General features: G+C 44.6%; 1 protein-coding gene across 6 annotated transcripts in view; it reads right to left on the bottom strand.

Annotated features, from left to right (window-relative positions):
• ppip5k1a (diphosphoinositol pentakisphosphate kinase 1a) overlaps positions 1 to 12,827 on the bottom strand; it is a 128,876-nt gene extending 116,049 nt beyond the window's left edge. For all 6 annotated transcript variants that reach the window (XM_067973491.1, XM_067973493.1, XM_067973494.1 and 3 more), the window contains exon 1: positions 12,725 to 12,827. The gene's annotated coding sequence lies outside the window, so the exon portion shown is untranslated. The remainder of the gene's footprint in view (positions 1 to 12,724) is intronic.
• Positions 12,828 to 17,112: the final 4,285 nt, after the last annotated feature.

The raw sequence follows: 17,112 nt of genomic DNA, 5'->3' as shown, positions 1-17,112 counted from the left end.
TTAGCAGTATGAATTACTGCTCCATTTCCACCACCAAGAACGATGAAGAATCACACCTTCTCAGGCAGGGTGCTATTTTGAACAGTAGAACTGCTCCCACTGCTCCTGGATTGGAGAGGGGAGAAATAATCAGCCAGATTCCCAGTGACGCTTGCTGGAAATTATAAATGTGGACACCAGATCATGTGCAGGTCTTGGCTGTGTTGGAAATGGGCTGAATTAATGATCAATACTGTCTTGTACGTTCTTAACTCTCTTAATATTTGTTCCCACCACATCAAAAATGTGCACCGCAGATTTCTCTGATGAAGGCTCTACACCATAAACTTTAACCTATCTTGCCTCCTTATAGGTGCTGACCAAAACAATGTCCTGTAGAGGAGCTCTCACCTGAAACTTCAATCTGCCTTTTATATATTTCCAACATTGTTTTTTTCAAAAAACACATAAATTTCAGTTGAATGTTCGAGAGTTGCTCTTAAAATAAAATCTGTGTTCTCTGTGGCAAAGGGTGATCCAGAAACAGAAAGACAAAAATATCAAAAAATTCTATTGTGACACATCACTCTCAATTCTGCTTTCACAATTGCACTTCCAGTGCTACAAGAGATAGTACGGAAATAAATGAACTAATGTATTACACACCATCTTACTAACTCATAGTACACATTCAGGAAGAAAAACTAAGCTGTACAAAAGGAAAATATTAAAAAATATATCGAACAATAAATTATCTGCTTTAGACAAAGTGAAAAAAACAAAACACTGAAAATCTGAAATAAAAACAGGAAGTGCTGGAAATACAAAGCAGGTCCATCTGTGAAGAGTGTGCAGAGAAAAGAACGGTTAATGCTTCAGGTAAAAGCCCTGCTAACCAGTCAGTCACTTGCTGTCTTGCCAACAGCTCAGCAGAAAAACCACCGGTTAGCAATTTCAATACTGGAATCTGACACTCTTAATTATAGCCAGGATCACAAAGCAGGTTTCACCTAGCTTTATTCAAATTCTAGGGATAATTGAACTTAGTTTGGCAAAGATTTTGGTTTCAGATACTCACAGAAATCATGAGAGATTCCCCGTGCTGGGACAGTTATTTCGGAGACGCATGTAACACAATACCATAAGCTGCAGATGACTACCCAGCTGAAATACGACAGCTGCTTAACATAATACTATAACAGGACTTTAACACTGTAATTCTTTAGAGTCCATGCATTGCTGGATAGTCCAAGGCTAACACCCTGTCCTCTATTTGATGTTGTTTTCAGTCAGAGCCCAAATACACAAGCAATACACAAAGGGATAGCAATAATTGGAAGAGTCCTGCTTAGTTTTAAGTACAAGTCTCCTTCAAACCTACATAAAATTGACACTCTCAACAGTGCAATTAAGTGAGAGACACCTACTGGTAAAGTACAACTCAGTGAAGGTGCAGTGCACTGGAGCACCCATATGCAGTATTGTGAAGTAGAGAGATAAAGTTTGATTCCCCCACTCTGCTGGTATTGCAGTCTCAGTCATGCTTCCATACACATCACGGCGGAGGCCTGGGTGGGGGCAGAGGGGGGGAAACATTGGAGACAGAATTTCAAACATTTGAAAATGACGGACAGGAAAAGGCCTACTCGTCAATCTAGCCTATCTTATACAGCCATGATACCTTCTACATCGAGTACCAGTTGTGGCTCAGTGAGTAGTACGCAGGCCTCAGAGTCAGAAGGTCGTAGGTTCAAGTCCCACTCCAGAGACCAGCATATAATCCAGGCTGACATTAAACTGAGGCACCATCTGTCCACTCAAGCGGATGTAAAAGATCCCATGGCACTATTCGAAGAAGAGCAGGGGAGTTCTCCCCAGTGTCATGGCCAATATTTATCCCTCAACCAACATCATTAAAACAGATTATCTGGTCATTATCACATTGACCAAATTGACTGCCGCATTTCCTTCATTACAACAGCGACTACACTTCAAAAAGTACTTCATTAGCTGTAAAGCACTTTGGAACATCCTGATGTCATGAAAGAGGCTATAAGTCTTTATTCCCTTGATACAGATACAATCATCAGGCTGCTGTTTCACATCTTCTGGAGGACAGATAAGGGACACTGAGAAATGCGGAGAAGGCTGCCACAGGACCCGACCCAAGTGATAAATTTACATTTGGCACTTAAAACTATTTGAATAAGAATTTTTTTTTTGCAAACTTTAACTTCATAGCTGTCCTAGACTTCTGAGCTTTTGGTGCTCCAGCCCATTGTGTCAGCTGTGGCTCAGTGGGTAGCACTCTTGCCTCTGAGTCAGAAGGTTGTGGGTTCAAGTCCCACTACAGAGACTGGAGCACAAAATTCAGGCTAACACTCCCAGATCAGACCAGAGTGCTGCACTGTCAGAGGTGCTGTCTTTCAGGTGATACGATAAATTGAGGCCCTGTCTGCCCTTTCAGGTGGATGTAAAAAGATCCTAGTGGCACTATTTTGAAGAAGAGCAGGGGAGTTCTCCCCCATGTTCTGGCCAATATTTATCCCTCAACCAACATCACGAAAACAGATTATCTGGTCATTATCTCACTTGTTTGTAGGATCTTGCTGTGCACAAATTGGCTGCCGCGTTTCCTACATTACAACAGTGACTACACTTCAAAAGTACTTCACTGGCTTTGTGACATCCTGAGGTCATGAAAGGCGCTATATAAATGCAAGTCCTTCTTTTTCTTTTTACTGATTCTTAAAGACTTTATATTCTGTGCCAATTTAGAAAGTATATTCCAATATGTAACATCCTCCCAGAAATACTCGTTCACAAAATTCTAATGAAACACTGCCAGATCCTCGCTGTTCTCTAAGCTGACAGGGCAGCTTCATTTTATTTTTAGGCTCCTGATAGCTTACATGCAAACATCAGGAATGAGAGACTTAAATCGCTTTTACTTTATACAAAGCCAGCTGACGGCAAATGCGCAATTCTCTCGTCATTGGCTGCAGTTGGGGAGATGCCGACTGGCACTGCTGCAGCAGCACAGACTGATTTTTCCGTGGGCATAGTGTTGTGGACTGCTGCCAGATTCACTCTCTCCACTTCTGACCCATGTATGGCAGCTGGTGGAACGGTAAATGGAAGAGAACGGCACCAAGTATACTGCCACTCTTCCAAAACTGGTGCAGCAGTGTGTAACAGCACCTTTACTATACACTGACAAAATTGAATATACCATACACAGGACTAGTGCAGGTTATTACATTTTACTTTAACTTCAGAAACCAGTTGAAGGGCTAAGATCCAATATTGCAGGATAATGCCAAAGTTGGAAAGATTAAGAAAGATGACAAGGTAAATCAAGAAGTAATCAACAGATGGCACCAAGCTTTGGACTGTAGAAAGAGGGAGAAACTGAGGTCGGTAAGGAGTTCCACAGTTTTGAGATCCTGGGAATATATAAACAAAAAGCAAAACACTGCAGATGCTGGAAATCTGAAAAGGCCTGGGAAAGTATAAGTTGGAAACAGTTCAAGAAGTCTTGATTTCAAAACAATGAATATGTAAGGAGGGGAACAGCATGCAGAATGATGTGCTTACTTGTAACCTAGGAGGGGGAAAAGTTGCAATGTTCAGGAGAGAACAGGGAATAGTAATATCAATAAGAGAGAGAGAAACAGAAAGAATAGGAAAGAGAGAAAAGGCAAGTGAGAAAAAATTGAGGGAGAGAGAGAAAAAGCAAGAGAGAGAGAAATAACAAGAGAGAGAGAAAATATGGAGGCCAGAGGTGAGAGGAAAATCACCTAATAGACAAGATTTTTTCAAAGTGTGAGAAAAATGTTAGTAGATTTTCCTCAAACAGCAGCATTGGCAGTTGACAGCGAAGCAATTGTTTACAGCTGTGACAGATTAGAGATGCTGCCTGACCTGCTGAGTGTTTCCAGCATTTTCTGTTTTTATTTCCAATTTCCAGCATCCGCAGCATTTTGCTTTTGTGTCAGATTAGAGATCCGACTCGTTTCAAATCATAAAGGACTATTTTTAATATTTATGAGCATTTTTAGGTTGGTAATATTGCGACAAATTTAAAATGTTCCCCTTACATTCTGAAGACGGCCATTTTCTCTGTACGTCGTGAAATACACAGCTCCACTACTGTGTTAATGTCACTTCAAATAGCGATATCCATCCCAACCATTATCTGTGCTGGTCAGCCCATTAGTCTGGAAGGGTATCACCCACATTTTCAGAAATGCTACTCTATAGATTCAAATATTATATCAGGTAAACCTGACAGACAGTTTCTGTGCCTCTGGTCAACTCTTTAACTGGTAGTAATAGAAACAGAAAACCCTGGAAACAGCCAGCAGTTCAAGCAACATTTATGGAGAAAACAGACAAGCTATTTCGGGTATGGATTCTTCCTCAGGACTTAGAATCATAGAACGGTTACAGCACGGAAGGAGGCCATTTGGCCCATCGAGTCTATGCAAGAGCAATCTAGCTAGTCCCACTCCCCCGCCCCATATCTGTAGCCCTGCAAATTTTTCTTCTCAAGTACTTATCCAGTTCCCTTTTGAAGGCCATGATTGAATCTGCCTCCACCACTCCCTCGGGCAGTGCATTCCAGATCCTAACCACTCGCTGTGTAAAAAAGATTTTCCTCATGTCACCTTTGGTTCTTTTGCCAATCACCTTAAATTTATGTCCTCTGGTTCTTGATCCTTCTACCAATGGGAACAGTTTCTCTCTATCTACTCTGTCTAGACCCTTCGTGATTTAGAATACCACTATCAAATCTTCTCGCAACCATCTCTGTTCCAAGGAGAACAACCCCAGCTTCTCCAGTCTATCCACGTAACTAAAGTCCCTCATCCCTGGAATCATTCTAGTAAATCTCTTCTGCACCCTCTCTAAGGCCTTCACATCTTTCCTAAAGTGCGGTGCCCAGAACTGGGCACAATACTCCAGTTGTGGCCAAACCAGCGTTTTATAAAGGTTCATCATGACTTCCATACTGTTGCACTCTATGCCTCTATTTATAAAGCCCAGGATCCCGTATGCTTTTTAGGAACATAGGAACAGGAGTAGGCCAATCAGCCCCTCATGCCTGCTCTGCCATTTGATAAGGGCATGGCTGATCTGTGATCTAACTCCATATACCTGCCTTTGGCCCATATCCCTTAATACCTTTGGTTGCCAAAAAGCTATCTATCTCCGATTTAAATTTAGCAATTGAGCTAGTATCAATTGCCGTTTGCGGAAGAGAGTTCCAAACTTCTACCACCCTTTGTGTGTAGAAATGTTTTCTAATCTCGCTCCTGAAAGGTCTGGCTCTAATTTTTAGACTGTTTTTAAACTACTTTCTCAACCTGTCCTGCCACCTTCAATGACTTGAGCACATATACCCCCAGATCTTTCTGTTCCTGTACCCCTTTTAGAGTTGTGCCCTCTAGTTTATATTCCAACCGAAATGTATCACTTCGCATTTTTCTGCATTAAATTTCATCTGCCACATGTCTGCCCATACCATCAGCCTATCCTCTTGAAGTCTATCACTATCCTCCTCACTGTTCACTACCCTTCCAAGTTTTTTGTCATCTGCAAATCTTGAAATTGTGCTCTGTACACCCAAGTCCAAGACATTAATATACATCAAGAAAAGCAGTAGGCCCAGCACTGACCCCTGGGGAACACCACTGTACACCTCCCTCCGGTCTACACCTCCACCACTATTCTCCGTTTCCTGTCCCTTAGCCAATTCTGTATCCATGTTGCTACTGCTCTCTTTATTCCACGGGCCGCAATCTTGATAATAAGCCTACTTTCCGGCACTTTATCAAAAGCCTTTTGAAAGTCCATATACACCACATCAACTGCATTGCCCTCATCGACCCTCTCTGATATCTCATCAAAAAACTCTATCAGGTTAGTTAAACACAATTTGCCTTTAACAAATCCATGCTGGCTTTCCCTAATCAATCCACCCTCGTCCAAGTGACTGTTAATTCTGTCCCGGATTATCGTTTCTAAAAGTTTCCCCACCACTGAGGTTGAACTGACTGGCCTGTAGTTGCTGGGTTTATTTTTATACCTTTTTTTGAAAAAGGGTGTAACATTTGCAATTCTCCAGTCCTCTAGCACCACCCCCGTATCTACGGACGTTTGGAAGATTATGGCCAGTACCTCTGCAATTTCCACCCTTACTTCCCTCAGCAACCTAGGATGCATCCCATCCAGTCCAGGTTCTTTAATCGGCCCCACCCCTCCTCTTACAACCCGCTTACTGTTTACATGCCAGCAGAAAACTTTTGGATTCCCTTTCATGTTGGCCGCCAGTCTATTCTCATACTCGTACTTGGGTTGGTTGGCTTTGTGTTATCTTCTCTTCTTCCAGTTCAGAGTTCAAAGTTGGGGATATAACTGTTACCCTGTCTCATGATTTGTTGTGTGAATATTTGCTTCACCAGGCAATTAACAAGCTGGAGCTGGTGGAACACTCTGTAAATTTCTGATTTCATGTATAAATTTTGCTCCAAAGTGATGCAAAGTATAACACTACAGAGATCATCCAGTACAGCAATATGTTTTGGTTGGTGATAGATTCTGTAAGTTAAGTGAAATGCTAAGATTCATCTACCCGCCATCTTCCTTTATTTTTGTTTTGCTAATTTTATTTTCTTAGCAAAACTAATTTGTAGCTTATAACCAAAGATACACAGTTTGTCAAGAGTGTCAGTTGCCTAGTCACAGAGATCGGAAGAACACAGTGCTAACCAGTACTATTACCAGCATGTACCTCATCAGTAAAAGGGTTCATTGTTCACAAAGCAGTCTGTGATCCCAGATTACTTTGTGTAGAATATATTTCAGTTATAGGGACAATAAAAAGAATCTGTACAGCACCTGAAGCATAACAATAGCATTGGGTTTGCTAGTTATATTTCTAAATATAAGTACTGTCCGTACCCTAGATCAAATTTCATAAATGTAGCTGCAGAGACCCGAGGAATGTACAATTCTGTGACTTTCCTGTAACATTTCTTAGCAACTATCCAGCATTCCACTGCATCGCACAATGTCAAAAGGTGTCAGCCATGGCCTAGTGATAGCACTCTCACCTCGAGTCAGAAGGACATCAGTGCAAGCCCCCACTCCGGAGATGAGCACATAAACCAGGCTGACACGTCAGTGCAGTACTGAGGGAGTGCTACACTGTCGGAGGTGTCGTCTTTCGGATGAGACGTTAAACCGAGGACCCATCTGCCCTCTCAGGTGGATGTAAAAGATCCCATGGCACTATTTCGAAGAAGAGCAGGGGAGTTCTCCCTGGTGTTCTGGCCAATATTTATCCCTTAACCAACATCACCAAAAAAATCAGATATCTGGTCATTATCACAGTGCTGTTAGGGATCTTGCTGTGTGTAAATTGGCCGCCGCATTTCCTACACTTCAAATGTACTTCATTGGCTGTAAAGCACTTTGGGACGTCCTGAGATCGTGAAAGGCACTATATAAATGCAAGTTCTTTCTTTCATCAGATAATGTCCATTTCAATCCAGAAAATAAATGACTGAGAAAAAAACAAATGGAAAATGCTGTAAATAAACAGCAGGTCTGTCAACATCTGACAGAAAAGACAGGATAGTGTTCGAAGTGAGACCCTTCAGCAGCAGAAATTAGGACCAGAGAATCTAGAACAATTCGGTATAATCTTAAAATTAGAGCTAGACCATTTAGGAGTGAAAACAGGAAGCATTTCTTCACACAAAAGTTAATGGAAATCTGCAACAGTCTCTCCCAAAAGCTGGTAGGTGCTATGTCAATTGAAATGTTCAAGTCTGAAATCAATAGATTTTTGTTAGGTAAGGTTATCAAGGGATATGGAGCAACAGCAGGTAAATGGAGTGGAGGTACAGATCAACCACGATCTATTGAATGGTGGAACAGGCTCAAGGGCTGAATGGCTCACTCCTGTTCCAATGTTCCAGTGAAGGGTCCCTGAAATGTTAATCTATCTTTCTCTTTCTGATGCTGATTAATTTGATGTACATTTCCAGTATTTTCTGATTTTTAAAAAATTTCTGATTTCCAGCATTTGAAGTTTTTTCTTCTTACCTCAACAACAAAAACAACAGGCAGCTTTAGGAAAATGTTAATATAGTGGTTGTACAAATAGACAGTAATTGACACAAGAACAACGCTGTGCATACCCAGTAGGGCACGGGTCCACGGCACAAAGCTGCTATTAATTCAGCATCAATTAGCATCATCATTCAGAGAGGCAAGAGGATGGCTGTTGGAGGAAATGCAACAACATCACACTGGCATAGTAGGGGATACTGCTTTGAGTTTGGGGTTGAGGTACATTGTTGGGACAGTGTAGAGGGAGCTTTACTCTGTATCTAACCCATGCTGTACTTGGCCTGGGAGCGTTTGATGGGACAGTATAGAGGGAGCTTTACTCTGTACCTAACCCATGTGAGTGTTTGATGGGACAGTAGAGGGAGCTTTACTCTGTGGCTAATTGTGTTATACATGAACTGGGAATGCTTGATGCTGACGTGAGGTGCCCAAGATGGGAAGTGTTTCATTCCCAGCACTGACACTCACCTTGATGAGCACAAAAAAAATCATTTTTAAAAATAGAACATTAATGTATTTTGACCTAAATTAAGCTGTAATAGTAAAATGAAGTAATGCAGCAGGAGAGGTTTAAAACATTAATATCTGGATTTTCCCCACTCTTGGGCATTCTTGATGGCTTTTTATTTCAAGGAGTTTATTTTAATGTGTCATGCCCCAATTGTATTGTAATGAGCCACACAAGGCTGAAAGTTAGTCAGTGCTTTGGTGTGAAAGTTAGTGCTGTCCCTTTTGCCTCAATAATGCTGCACTTTTTCAAACAGGCAATGGGAGCAGGAGTTTTGTGTCAAACAATCTGCAGCATATGTCTTCTGCTGTGTCGTAGCTGGGCTCTAAAGAGCTGTAGTATGTTACAGCACAGAAGGAGGCCATTTGGCCCATTGTGTCTGTGTCAGCTTTTTGGAAAAGCTATCCAATTAGTCCCACCCCCCTGCTCTTTCCCCATAGCCCTATAATTTTTTTCTCTTCAGGTATTTATCCAATTACCTTTTGAAAGTTATTAACGAATCTGCTCCCACCACCCTTTCAGGCAGCGTATTCCAGATCATTACAACTCTGCGGAAAAAAAATGTGTCCTCATGTCGCCTCTGGTTCTTTTGTCAAACACCTTAAATCTGTGCCCTCTGGTTACCGACCCTTCTGCCAGTGAAACAGTTTCTCCTTATTTACTCTCATTTACCATTCATGATTTTGAACACCTCTATCAAAACTCAAAGGAAAAAAAATTAAAAACTGCAAACATCTGGAGATTGAAAAAAATTGTAGGACAGGATGGCCACGAGTGCCGCTTATAAATTATCTCGATTTAAAAATATATACAGTACTGATCTCATCACCATATCCCTCCCTGAACGTGTTTTTTTATTTTTGTGCTCGCTGAGTTGAGGGATGTCACTGGTGGGTAATGGAATGCTTTTCCACTTCAAGCATCAAGGTTAAATTTCATCAAATTCATATTATACAGACTATCTAATTTAATGCCTTCCAGCACATGAAATGTCTGAGGGCAGATTGTCAAGGTAGGGGCACATAATGAATCGAATCGCACCTCACTGCGTCAAAATCATAGAATGGTTACATCACAGAAGGTCGTCATTCGGCCCATCGAGCCTGTGCCAGTTCTTTGTAAGAGCAATCCAGTAAGTCCCATTTCCCCGCAATTTTTTTTCCCAATTCCTTTTTGAAAGCCACGATTGAATCTGCCTCCACCACCCTTTCAGGCAATGCATTCCAGATCACAACGACTCGCTGCATAAGACAGTTTATCCTCATGTCACCTTTGGTTCTTTTGCTAAACTCCTTAAATCTGTGTCCTCTGGTTCTCGACTCTTCCGCCAATGGGAACAGTTTCTCTTTATCTACTCTATATAAACCCATCATGATTTTAAACACTTATCAAATCTCCTCTCAACCTTCTCTGTTCTAAGGAGAACAACCCCAGCTTCTCCAGTCTATCCATGTAACTGAAGTCCTTCATCCCTGGAACAATTCTAGTAAATCTTTTCTGCACCCTCTCAAAGGCCTTGACATCCTTCCTAAAGTGCGGTGCCCAAAATTGGACAAAATACTCCAGTTGTGGCCAAACCAGTGTTTTATAAAGGTTCAACATAACTTCCTTGCTTTTGTACTCTATGCCTCTATTTATAAAGCCAAGAACCCCGTATGCTTTTTTTTTTAAAAAACTGCTTTCTCAACCTGTCCTGCCACCTTCAAAGATTTGCATTTCCATAGCACCTTTCATGACCTCAGGACGTCCCAAAGCGCTTTACAGCCAATGAAGTACTTTTGAAGTGTAGTCACTGTTATAATGTAGGGAAACACAGCAGACATACTGCGCACAGCAAGGTCCCACAAACAGCAATGAGATGATGACTAGATAATCTGTTTTAGTGGCGTTGGATGAGAGAAATATTGGCTAGGACACCAGGGAGAACTCCCCTGCTTTTCTTCAAAATAATGCCATGGGATCTTTTACATCCACCTGAGAGGGCCGATGGGACCTTGGTTTAACATCTCATCCAAAAGACGACACCTCCGACAGTGCTGCACTGGTGTTAGCTTAGACATTCCTATGTAACCCATCCTTATCCCAGACTTCAAAATTATGGAACTCATTCTCTCCCTCAGTCTTAGCCTTCTCTGAGAATCTATAGGCTTTTAAAACCCAATCTTGGTGTCACCTATTTCTTGGTTTACCTTGTCTCTCTTCTGCTCTTTTCAACCTTGATGGTGTCCAGAACTGTAGGTCACAGTCCTTCACCTAGGTTTCTCAGTAATAAATACCAATGAATGCAATATTATGGATGTGTACCGTTGTGGAAAATGGGGCTTTTTAGTCAACTAGCTAAGTCAGAAATATTTAGTTATCTGCAATCTCATTCAGTCTAACTAGGTTTGTGAATTCACCTCTAAAGATGATAACCAACAACTTTAAAATTTAAGCATCCACCAAAACCATCAATGAAAAAAAACTTTCCTAGCAATACGGCAATGAGCTAGGCCTTTAACCGAAAAATAGTCACAGCACCAAACGAAACTGAAGTTCTTTTGAAATATAGTGACAATTATTTAATAGGCAATCGCAGCAGTCAATTATGCTCACTTCCTGCTTATCGTTAAGTAGGCAAATTGAAAGCTTTGACGGATATTCAACAGAAAACCAACAAGTGCCTGGAACTTCACAACCACCTGCAGTTCCATTACAGTTACAGACTCAACGTCGCTTTTGTTTTCATTTTTTAAAAAAGCAACCTCCACAAACAAACAATATTAAGCTAAAAAACAACAGAATGATTGCTTCACTTTCTACCAGACTTCAGGCTACAACATCCCCAACAGGAAAGCATTAGAGGACGGTGTCGTCAGTCCCACCATCAGGCTGCAACACCCCTCCAATGCAGGACCCCCAATGACAAGGGTGATACGTACCATTTCAGATGGAGACACTCAATGCCAACAACAAAAAGCCCTGATGCCTGACGTTAGATGATAAAAGGTACCCCCAACCTGCAACACAGCAGGTAAACCCCACACCCCCAACCTGCAACACACAGCAAATAAACCCCACACCCCCACCAACCTGCAACACACAGCAGATAAACCCCACACCCCCACCAACCTGCAACACACAGCAGATAAACCCCACACCCCCCCCAACCTGCAACACACAGCAAATAAACCCCACACCCCCCCAACCTGCAACACACAGCAGGTAAACCCCACACCCCCAACCTGCAACACACAGCAAATAAACCCCACACCCCCACCAACCTGCAACACACAGCAGATAAACCCCACACCCCCCCCAACCTGCAACACACAGCAGATAAACCCCACACCCCCCCCAACCTGCAACACACAGCAAATAAACCCCCCACCCCCCAACCTGCAACACACAGCAGATAAACCCCACACCCCCCCCCCCCCCCAACCTGCAACACACAGCAGGTAAACCCCACACCCCCCCCAACCTGCAACACACAGCAGATAAACCCCACACCCCCCCCAACCTGCAACACACAGCAGATAAACCCCACACCCCCCCCAACCTGCAACACACAGCAGATAAACCCCACAACCCCCCCAACCTGCAACACACAGCAGATAAACCCCACAACCCCCCCCCAACCTGCAACACACAGCAGATAAACCCCACACCCCCACCAACCTGCAACACACAGCAGATAAACCCCACACCCCCCCCAACCTGCAACACACAGCAGATAAACCCCACAACCCCCCCAACCTGCAACACACAGCAGATAAACCCCACAACCCCCCCAACCTGCAACACACAGCAGATAACACCCCGCCCCAACCTGCAACATACCCTCTGACACCATTACATCAGGGGGCAACACCATTACTGCATTACCCACTGTCTGTATCACATCACTGCACCCCATGAGCTATATTAACAGATCAAGGTGAAAAAACTGTCATTACTTATCACTTTTAAAGAGATTTTAATAAATAAAAAAAATACTAGTTAAAAACAATGTCAATATTGAGCCTAGTCATTTGGGTGATTTCTTTCAAAAACAGTTCAATCGTATCAAAGGAAAAAATAAAACTACATTAATTTTTAATATTAAACACTCACTGCACGGCCGGGAAGACTCATTTCCGAGTTAAGTTTCCTTCATTCTGCATAACCTCCATGTTCCTGGCTTCACTCAGCACTTAGGCCCCAGCTAGAAACGCCCCTAACAACCTCCCGGCCAACCTAACCTGACACCGGAAGTTGCCTTCCTAATGATTGACGGCTTAACTTGACAGCCGTCTGCTCGCGCTGCGCGGCGGGCCGGGGACGGGGCTGTGACGTCAGCTGTCAATCGAGGCGGGAATTCACCTGCAGGGAAATGGGGAAACAGCGCCAGCGGAATGCTTGGTGGCATGTAGCCGTAACTGCACCCACGAACCTGATACGACACAGAACCCAACTGCACCCACAAACATGGCAATACACAGAGCCCCAACTGCACCCACAAACATGGCAATACACAGAGCCCCAACTGCACCCACAAACATGGCAATACCCAGAGCCCCAACTGCACCCACAAACATGGCAATACACAGAGCCCCAACTGCACCCACAAACATGGCAATACCCAGAGCCCCAACTGCACCCACAAACATGGCAATACCCAGAGCCCCAACTGCACCCACAAACATGGCAATACACAGAGCCCCAACTGCACCCACAAACATGGCAATACCCAGAGCCCCAACTGCACCCACAAACATGGCAATACCCAGAGCCCCAACTGCACCCACAAACATGGCAATACACAGAGCCCCAACTGCACCCACAAACATGGCAATACACAGAGCCCCAAGTGCACCCACAAACATGGCAATACACAGAGCCCCAAGTGCACCCACAAACATGGCAATACACAGAGCCCCAACTGCACCCACAAACATGGCAATACACAGAGCCCCAACTGCACCCACAAACATGGCAATACACAGAGCCCCAAGTGCACCCACAAACACGGCAATACACAGAGCCCCAACTGCACCCACAAACATGGCAATACACAGAGCCCCAACTGCACCCACAAACATGGCAATACACAGCACCCCAACTGCACCCACAAACATGGCAATACACAGAGCCCCAACTGCACCCACAAACATGGCAATACACAGAGCCCCAACTGCACCCACAAACATGGCAATACACAGCACCCCAACTGCACCCACAAACATGGCAATACACAGAGCCCCAACTGCACCCACAAACATGGCAATACACAGCACCCCAACTTCATCCACAAACATGGCAATACACAGAGCCCCAACTGCACCCACAAACATGGCAATACACAGAGCCCCAACTGCACCCACAAACATGGCAATACACAGCACCCCAACTGCACCCACAAACATGGCAATACACAGAGCCCCAACTGCACCCACAAACATGGCAATACACAGAGCCCCAACTGCACCCACAAACATGGCAATACACAGCACCCCAACTGCACCCACAAACATGGCAATACACAGAGCCCCAAGTGCACCCACAAACATGGCAATACACAGAGCCCCAACTGCACCCACAAACATGGCAATACACAGAGCCCCAACTGCACCCACAAACATGGCAATACACAGAGCCCCAACTGCACCCACAAACATGGCAATACACAGCACCCCAACTGCACCCACAAACATGGCAACACACAGAGCCCCAACTGCACCCACAAACAAGGCAATGCCCAGAGTCCCAACTGCACCCACAAACAAGGCAATACCCAGAGCCCCAACTGCACCCACAAACAAGGCAATACCCAGAGCCCCAACTGCACCCACAAACATGGCAATACACAGAGCCCCAACTGCACCCACAAACATGGCAATACACAGAGCCCCAACTGCACCCACAAACATGGCAATACACAGAGCCCCAACTGCACCCACAAACATGGCAATACACAGAGCCCCAACTGCACCCACAAACATGGCAATACACAGCACCCCAACTGCACCCACAAACATGGCAATACACAGAGCCCCAACTGCACCCACAAACAAGGCAATGCCCAGAGTCCCAACTGCACCCACAAACAAGGCAATACCCAGAGCCCCAACTGCACCCACAAACAAGGCAATGCCCAGAGCCCCAACTGCACCCACAAACATGGCAATGCCCAGAGTCCCAACTGCACCCACAAACATGGCAATACACAGAGCCCCAACTGCACCCACAAACATGGCAATACACAGAGCCCCAACTGCACCCACAAACATGGCAATACACAGCACCCCAACTGCACCCACAAACATGGCAATACACAGAGCCCCAACTGCACCCACAAACATGGCAATACACAGAGCCCCAACTGCACCCACAAACATGGCAATACACAGAGCCCCAACTGCACCCACAAACATGGCAATACACAGAGCCCCAACTGCACCCACAAACATGGCAATACACAGAGCCCCAACTGCACCCACAAACATGGCAATACACAGAGCCCCAACTGCACCCACAAACATGGCAATACACAGCACCCCAACTGCACCCACAAACATGGCAATACACAGAGCCCCAACTGCACCCACAAACATGGCAATACACAGCACCCCAACTGCACCCACAAACATGGCAACACACAGAGCCCCAACTGCACCCACAAACATGGCAATACACAGAGCCCCAACTGCACCCACAAACATGGCAATACCCAGAGCCCCAACTGCACCCACAAACATGGCAATACACAGAGCCCCAACTGCACCCACAAACATGGCAATACACAGAGCCCCAACTGCACCCACAAACATGGCAATACCCAGAGCCCCAACTGCACCCACAAACATGGCAATACACAGAGCCCCAACTGCACCCACAAACATGGCAATACCCAGAGCCCCAACTGCACCCACAAACATGGCAATACACAGAGCCCCAACTGCACCCACAAACATGGCAATACACAGAGCCCCAACTGCACCCACAAACATGGCAATACACAGAGCCCCAACTGCACCCACAAACATGGCAATACACAGCACCCCAACTGCACCCACAAACATGGCAACACACAGAGCCCCAACTGCACCCACAAACATGGCAATACACAGAGCCCCAACTGCACTCACAAACATGGCAATACCCAGAGCCCCAACTGCACCCACAAACATGGCAATACACAGAGCCCCAACTGCACCCACAAACATGGCAATACACAGAGCCCCAACTGCACCCACAAACATGGCAATACCCAGAGCCCCAACTGCACCCACAAACATGGCAATACACAGAGCCCCAACTGCACCCACAAACATGGCAATACCCAGAGCCCCAACTGCACCCACAAACATGGCAATACACAGAGCCCCAACTGCACCCACAAACATGGCAATACACAGAGCCCCAACTGCACCCACAAACATGGCAATACACAGAGCCACATCCTATCCACGAACAATGAAATAGGTCCATAAAAACTTGCATTTTTATAACGCCCTTCATGTCATCAGGATGCTCCAAACTGCTTCACAATCAATTTACTTGTGAAATGTAGTGACTATCCTAATGCAAACGTGGCAGCCAATTTGCACACAGCAAGGTCCCACAAACAACAAGCGAGATAATGATCATTTAATATGTTTTTGGTGGTGCTGGTTGAGGGAGCCAGAACTCCCTGAACTTCTTCCAATAGTGCCAGGGCATCTTTGACATCCACCTGAACAAGCTGAAAGGACCTCAGTTTAATGTCTCACATGAAAGATGGCACCTCCGACAGTGCGGCACTCCGTTAGTATTGCACGGGAGTGTCAGCCTAGATTATGTGCACAATTCTGAAATGGGGCTCGAACCCACAATCTCTGACTCAGATGTGAGAGTGCCACCGTTGAACCAAGTTGGCACAAAAGAGGAAACTGAACTTTTGAAGTTTTCGCAACGGAGGAGATTTGGGAGCTCTATTTGAAATCAAAGGATAAGCCCATTTCATGCCTGAAACACTCAAAGAACAATCTTCTGCCGGCAGGAATTTCTGCGCAGCAGAGTTGTCACACAGAATATCCCAAAATATGCCAATGAATATAAGTGTCCAGTAGGCAATATTTCCTGAGTTTCTTGCTGCGAATGCAATAATGAGGCCTGTATAAAATGGGCACCGCTGAGAAGGCATTCTCTAGTCTTCAGAAGCTTGTGATCTTGAAGGTATGTTGGAGTATTGTTGTGCCTTGTATTTGTGCTTTCTGTGGTATTTTTATTGCCTCAGTTCTTGAAATTTTGGCTTTTTTTTGAAGGTGAGGAAAATCTTGAACATTTATGCCACTGGACCTTTCCAAGCCACCTGAGGGAGATAGATGTCAAATCAGTCAATCTGCAGTAAACCAATGCATAGAGCTGGGGACAGATGCATTGATGACTCTCTCATACCTTTCCCAGTGGAAAGCCACTAGTCCGATGAGGAACTGCAATCTGGGTGACTACCATGAATCTCGCTACCTTCATGAACAGCA

The sequence above is a fragment of the Heptranchias perlo genome, chromosome 38 (assembly GCF_035084215.1).
Source record: "Heptranchias perlo isolate sHepPer1 chromosome 38, sHepPer1.hap1, whole genome shotgun sequence".
Lineage (NCBI taxonomy): Eukaryota > Metazoa > Chordata > Chondrichthyes > Hexanchiformes > Hexanchidae > Heptranchias > Heptranchias perlo.
The sequence above is the reverse complement of the archived record's forward strand: the minus strand, read 5'-3'. Positions and strand labels throughout refer to the sequence as shown.